The sequence below is a fragment of the Anarrhichthys ocellatus genome, unplaced genomic scaffold (assembly GCF_004355925.1).
Source record: "Anarrhichthys ocellatus isolate YVR2014 unplaced genomic scaffold, GSC_Weel_1.0 scaffold72, whole genome shotgun sequence".
Taxonomy (NCBI): Eukaryota; Metazoa; Chordata; class Actinopteri; order Perciformes; family Anarhichadidae; genus Anarrhichthys; species Anarrhichthys ocellatus.
Window position 1 is genome coordinate 1,418,504 of NW_022280102.1, and position 8,085 is coordinate 1,426,588.

Consider the following 8,085-nt stretch of genomic DNA (forward strand, 5'->3'; position numbering starts at 1 on the left):
TTTAGTAATTATAGGATGTGACCACAGACAGTCAATCAAGCATCTGTTTGCATTCAGTTGATTCATCCATGCATTTTCATAAATGAAAAGATGGTGTATTTACTGTGACATGAAGTTTTAAGAATGATCTGTAACAACATGTGTTGGATATTTGGATGGAACTCATGTTTAAAGCCTGGGGAGGGAGGGAGAGGGGTAGGCTGGGGTGGGCGTTGGTTCTTTTCTTACCCCCCAAAATGGTTGTTTTGTTGTTGAACCTTAAATTTCTCTCTGTACCCAGGTGACTTTTTTTTTTGTGTAGTGAAGAGGATGTTTCTCATATGGCCATGCATATTTTGTATTGGTTTACACCAACATTTTTACAAAAGAAAAAAAAAATAAGAAGAGTTCTTGTCTTAATAAAAAAGATATCAATGTTTAAAGTGTTGTGCTGTTGTGACTTGATCAAAAAACATGGTTTCACTTTGTAGTTCCGTCCTGCTCGGAGACACAGGCAGCATAATTTATTAACTTGTATTTGTTGTGAAAATTCTCTCGGCCTGTTTTAAACGCGCTGAATACATTAGCTGGATTGAACCTGTTCACTTTATCTCGAGCCGCTGATACTTGTCAAACTCGCAAAGAAGAAAGGGGAAAAAGGAAAAAAACACGATACCGATGTAAATTTGATGTGCAACAGCAGCTGCAGCAGCAATCTGAGTGACTGACACATGCACCAAGGTATAGAGGCGAGTAACGTTTTAAAGGACACAAAGACTGACACCGACAGGCTCGGGGGTCCCTGTTAAGGTTTCCAGCTGAACACGTGGATGTCAGTGATTTGACAAATTGATAGGTATTTCGAGGAACAAGACCGAGTTCATAACCAAAAGCAATTCTGTCATCATAATTCTGTCAGTGCCACCATTTCCCATTAATTTAAGTGATCCATCCCAGGTAAAGGTCAATAACATTATTCAAACTTTAATGGGAATAGTTTAACCTTAGAAACCAGCCACTTTTCTCCCTTACTCATACAATAATTGAAATACAATGCTTCCCTCGAGGAACATTAATACCTGCCTATTGAAATTTTGAAAGATGAAGCAAGGCATTTGCTGATTGTCTGTACCAGCTGTCAGTGCATCATGAATGCATGAATGTAGAGGGGTGATGTTTCAGTTAGATAATATTAATCCCATTTAAATGTTCAATTTTAATTTGGAATGGCATGTTTAAGTGTAATTAGCACAATGGGGAAATTGAGAGTGAACGAATGTCTGAGCATGGCTTGTTTAGTTGGCTAATTGATTGATTGAGATTGATGGCATGTAGCACTTGGCTTGGCTGAGGTATAATTAAATGATGTGGGAATAAATAGTGAGTGAACAAAGGCAAACGAAACAAGTGTCTGCACACTTATCTCCCTCTATGTTCACTCCTGTTCAGAACAAATACTAAGACTTGCACCAATCTTATTTACTTATTTAATGGCTGATTCGGTTATTAACAGGGGGACAAATCCCTCCAGTATGTTGCTTTTTAAACTACATTTTCATTCTTTATATAGAACAGCTCGCAGGCTTTTTGTACATAAGATTGACAATTTCATATAAGATAAAAGAGCCTCTAGCCAAAATTAAAATTGCCTCACTACAGCTTACAGGGGAATTGTTTATACAACATATAACAATCCGAATACCAGCAGACCTCATATTGGATAAGGCAGCACACACCACTGTCGTCCAGTTTCTCTTTAGCAAATGGCAATTTTGCTAAATATCTATTTAGCACTTTTAAGTAAAAGTACACAAGTATTAGTTTAAGAATATACTTAGGGTATAAGAGTAGGAGTAAAAGTACACATATGGCTCCTTTCAGTATAATACATCTATATTACTGGATTATAATAAGTGTTGCATTAATGGGTAAGCGTCACATATTGCAGCAGATGGAGCTAATTTCAGCTACTACTTTATAACCGGAGGGTAGATTCATCGATAATAATACGTCATCATTTATTAGTTGTATATAGATGTATTGCAGTAAAAAGCACATCATTTCCCTCTGAAACGTAGTGGTACTTAGGACAGCATATTGTGAAAACTGAACCGAAGCCATTGTAAACACTGTAAGAGAAGGTAACATGCAGGAACAAAAATGGCTTAAAGAATCCTAATCATAAACCAACTATTAATGTTTTTGGGGGGATATGCCAAGTCATTTTCAGTGAAACAGATGAGCTAGTTGTTTTACACAATGATGAAGGACAAGCACCTGAAGCCTGCGATAACCACGACACAATTATCTCCGACTGCTACAGTATGACCCAGAGAAATCTGCATTAATTAAAGCACACAAGCAGCCTGTTAATCCTGTATGAAAGTGTCAGGGAGAAGAGCCGCATGTGTTTGTGAGGTGATTAACTGGAAACCTGAAAGATGCTGTGAACAGCACTATAGGCTCTAATGTCAGCGATGCTGCTGCTTGATGTTTAATACGCTGATACTTAATCAGAGATTGATGTTTACCAGAGGGAGCGAATGTGTTGGATGTTGATGTGAAAGTTTTATGTGCGTTTAATTAGAAAAAGCTATAAAAAAAAAAAAAAAGAAAAAGTTCTCTCTGCCACCCCCAGCCCCCCCCATCCCAAAAAAGTGTTTCAGACAGGAAATCCGTAATTATCTGCTGAGCCTAAGCTTGAAGCAACATTCTCTGAAGTTCCCTCAACCAAATCTCAAGGTGACTCCTTTCTGCAGAAGCAAAGACAAGTTTTCTTTTGCCAAATTTACATCGATGTTCCGCTTCATAGCCACCGCCCAGATACAATAAGCAAGGCAAACATTTCCCAATCTTCTCCTCTCATCTTTTATTCTGCTATGTCTGCATTTAATCTTTCTATCATAATTAGCATTGTTGATGCATAATTAATTCTCATTTAAAGTAAATTTTTAATTTGAAACACTTAGATAGCTGTTCTTGATTATCTTTTTGAGAAAGCAGTAAAAAATGCTATTGTTGCGTTACGAGTTTGTTTAGTCACCGAGCTGCTTTCTGATGCACTGCAATGCCTCTATGGATGTTTTTCCACTTATAGTTTGTGTGTGTTTCTGCTGTCAAAATATGAAAGTGTTCTATTTTTGTGGGACAGGCTGTTACAGTCTTAAAAAAAATGCTGTACACAGCCTTGAAGTCAGTCACAGGGAGCCTCGGTGAGCCAGTTGCTGCAGGAACATTGCCGCCTCAATAATTTATCACACTGAGTCTATTTTCACTTGTTAAATTAATTAATTAGGTAATTAAAAGTACATGTTTTAATTAAATTTGCATTGAATTCAAACACAGGGCCTCCTCCTGAAAAGAAAGGCATCATGGGATGAAGTTCATCAGCTTGAATGAACTAACTTAAAATTCAATTCCATTTAGGAAGATGTGGATAAGTTGAAACATTATCTGTTTCATGCTCTGTGACCATTTCAGTCACTCTCCTTTGAAATAAGAGTTGAAGATAGTGACACTGCACTGCCTTACAAAGACAGGCAGCAGTAACTGCAGAAACAGTACGTTGATTAAAGCAAAAGGTTTGAAGGCTCTTTGCCAAGTTGTTTAACTTACAAAACTTTAGACGTATAACAATTATTAATAATTCTCACAGGTCTTAAATAATTCCTAAAAAATAGGGCTCGACCAATTATCAGCCTGGCCGATTATCGGCTGTGATATTCAAAAGTTTTATAATTATCAGAATCGGAATTTTACATCCGATTGCCAAATTAATTAATTTAAAAATATGCTTTTTTTTGCCAATCAACAGCAAAGGCTACTGTGTCACAAACGGGCAAAGACAAATGCAGGTCGGGTGCTAATTTGGGGAGCGAGCAGCTCCCTTTAAAAGGTGAAAGATGTGTCAAACTATCATTTTTAATCAAATATTGACTTGCCAACACATTACATTCTACAGACTTATGAAAACATTTTTGTTAGGTACAGATACCCGCAAACGTGACATGATCACAGGACAATATATTGTCAATGAAAATAAGAATAATGATGCAAAAGTGATAATTTCAATATCAATCAAAATTGACTGATAGGGGCGAGTTTTCAATCGTCGTTGCCGCTGTGGGTGTTTTGCTCACCAGCAACTACAGTATGTGTAGCCACTGCATGACGTCAGCCTGGATAGTCCTATACAAGTTGTAAAACCTCATAGCTCTGGGGTCTGCCACGTTGGACGTTCCAGGAGCTGTAAGCTAGATTTTGAAAGTACTCTTTTCCAATGAAAGTAGCAGCACTAGCTCCAAAAGTCAATACATCTAGCAAGGACGTCGCCAAGTCGGCAACACTGACAGCCATAACCTTCAGGCCTCCGCCCAAAGCCACTCCCCCAAAATCATCATTATGAACATAAACATAACGTACATAACTATGAACACGGCCATTGTTAGTCCTCAAAGCTGTCAAGCTAGCAGCCTGTGTCGTTTTATTCAGGCCAGGTGAAATGATTGGCTTATTATTACAGGCCTGCGACAGCCACAGATATGTTTCCTTTTTTTGTTGTTGATTGAGATGTAAAGAGAATTTTAACAAATATAATAACAACCCACCCTAACTTGAATTATATTTGTTATGCTAATTATCAATTATCCTCCTTATAAAACATAAAAACACTGCTAGTTTAATATAGATGTGTATGTTTTAAATGTGCGTTAGCGAGGCTACTGTAGATGAAACCATGTTAATTCCACGAGAGGTGGAGGCTACTCTGTTAAGCTAGGCTGTTAGCAGGACTAGTTCTTGTCAAGCTATTTCCTCCATTCGGATTTAAGATTAAGCCATAAGCAACTCAATTACCATGTTCTTGGAGCATCAAATTAGATTTTTCAATTCCAGGGAACAGTAAAAAAATGGGTAAATAACCGACAACTTATCTGATCGGCTTGCCTTAACCAGGGCTACATATGGGCACAGTCACTGAAGTTTGGCTTTTACCTCTGTTTTCTATTGTTTGTCCATGCTGTTTTTTTTCTTTACTTTGGCAAAAACGACATTTCTATGGTGCAATGATTAATAGTTAAAATACCAATGAGTCTAGTTACTGAGTTTGGGCTCTGCAGGGCAGCACAGCCTAAGGAAGATTGGATATAGAGGTTTACAGACAAATACAGAGAACTGTTTGGTGTTCATTTCATTTGTTCAGCTGTGCAAAGGATTCGTTTTTTTGCTTGGTATAACAATGCTGAGCAGAGCTGTTTATCCAGTTTGCCTCTGTGGTCATCTACACTTCTGCACCGAGTTTACGTTCACAGTTCAGATTGTACACAAGCAGAGTGACGAGGAAAGCCATCATCTGACACATAATTCTTGTGCTATCACTGGGTATTCATTTTAGGACATGAAAGCCTGAGCCTGTGATTTAGTGAGTACCCAGTTTTAGGCACTCTTACCAAGTCATTGTGATGTGAACAAAAGAAAACTGAGCCGTTGAAACAAGAACAAAATGTGTACAGAAAAGAACAAAAGAGACGAGTTAATGGAAACAAGATGGAACACACTTTTCTACAACAGTTAATTAGTATTTTGAGGAATTGTAGTAGCACCAAGAATATTGGGTTATTTTAAGAATTTTATTTTAGACCTTGAGTAATTATAGCAAATGTGAGGGTGAACGTCTTCCAATTATGACGATAATTACCTTTAAACACATCATTAGGCCCTTATTGAAGACAGTTTGTCACTTCCTGCTCCATATGGTTGAGGTTTGTTTTGCTCTATATGAAAGAAAACATGCAGTTTCTTGTGGAAATTTACTGCATTTCTATGTGAAGTTGATCCATGTCGGCATTAATTACCTCTAATTATTTTAATGGCGAAAAAGATTGTTAATAGAAGCCTGGTGAACTTCTATTAGCGTTCATTCATAAGATGTAGTTTGGAAGATGAGCTCACCACAAACTTTAATCTTATCATTCGAATTATGACGAAAGCGTGAATCATAAACAACAGAGAGGGGGGGGGGGGGATGTGTTTGCTTTTAAACCATATTACCAGTTACATGTGTTTGCAAAGTAGTTGTAGTTGCTGTGACCTTAAAGACTTTTTTAGAAAACATTTCCGCATCCTCCCTAAAGCATATTTGATTTAGTCCAATCTAAAAAAAGAGAGATTATATCAGGGCATGCTTTGTTTCTTAACGTAGAAATGAAATCCTTAAATGCATAAACTAAATACTTGTGCAATTACAGAAGGTAAAGCATGAAGCAAGTGAAGCTCCCTGCTCTGGTTGGTTAAATGACTGCATTGTAATTACATTTCTGCTCAGTTGTAAGTCGCCTTTATAACATATAATTTGCATACCCCGATTATCTTACCTGTCTATCTTTAGGATCACTGACAAACCATGAATTAGTGTGGTGCTCACCTGCAGCAGTGGCAACAACATTAGCACCAGTGAAGCCTTTGAGTCTGCACATCAACAGAGCATGAGCTTGTTTACTCTGGCCTCTCTTCCAATGGTTACAATAAATGCTCAGTGATCCAGATGGGGAGTTTTTCTTTTTTATATTTCTGATGGATAAAAACCCACTCTCTGGAACAGTTTGAATTCTGTGGCTTTTGTTCTCATTTCCTCATTAGCAATGCCTTATGGTTTTAACCATTTGCTAAATTCAAAATCATCGAACTGTATTCAGCACTATAGAGCCATGCCCCAAAAATAACAGATGTATCATTTACAAGTAAATGCCCCCAAATGGATTTGCATGGCAACAGCTTATTCAACTGGTGGCTTTTGGACCAACTGTAATGCCTTGGATAATTACATTCTGTTTCTCTGGCTATTATTCATCATTTAAAGGTCAAGAGCGTTATTTGCAACATGAAAAGGAGCCTTGCATTGTCTGGGCCAGCACTCAGTCTTCTGGTTGCTTAGTCACTTTGATATGTATGTGAATGTCAAATTAAAAAAACTGAGCCCTAACAGGCAGCCATTACTGCGAGTGAGGAGCCTGTGTGTAAACCTGAGGTCTAATCACTTATTCAATCACAAAGCATTGCGTCCGGGTTCTCCTCCACCCCTCCCACCGCTGCTCCCTCTAAAAAAAAGCATGCTGATTTTCTATTTCAAAAACCATGGATACACTTGAATAAAATATATATTTCTGTCCATAGCCAGGGCGTAATTGGTTGCCTGACGTACTAACAAGGTTCTCTTGGTGGCTGTAATTAAATTAGAATCCATTGTCATGTTAACTAGGTAATTAAGTGAGCCATAGATGATCTCTGAGAACTTTCTCTGTCTGTTATTCTGGCAACAAATATATCAAGCATTGGATACAAAAACTGAAATGCACAGGGCATTGGCACAGACGGCTGCGGATTCTACATAATCAGTGAGATGTTGGAAAGATAACGTGCCTAAAAGTAGAAACTGCCGTCTACTTGTTTAGCTCTTGTGAAACTCATCTCCCAATCGTCAACACAGAGGATAATGTGGCACCGAGCCAGAATGCGCAGAGTGCGGATCAGACTTTTCCTCCGTCACACCAACAAGGGAAAGCGCCAAAAAAAAAATGGATGCTTTAGCTTGTAATGAGATGATGCGCTCACTAAAACATCTATTTTAAGGCACAATTTAAGGCCATCACACAGTGCTATCTATAGTTGCAGTATTTTAAAAGACGATTTATTCATATTCACAAGAGAAAAAAAAAAAAATCCACAATAAGCCACAGCAGGATTCATATCTTTTTTGGAAGTATGGGCTTTTACTCCACCATATGCTCTGCACTTCAGTCAAGATCCATCAAAGAAACAATGAGGAAGTGTACATTCATAACGTTCCAATAATGTTTTGTAATGGAACATTAGACTGTAATGAACAACCAAAAACGGTTCTTTATTGGCCCACTAAAGTGCGGTGAACCAGGGAAACACAGCTCCTGCCATGTGCTGTATTACTGCTAAATCTGCAGACTGCACTCACAGAAGGAACCATTAAGGATTTGAAATTGTTCTTCCAGAATATAGAAAGTCTATAATGCACAATTGTGTGCAATTCTAAAGAGTAATCTCCTCAGGTGTGTGTAGGGGCAACTATTATCCCGC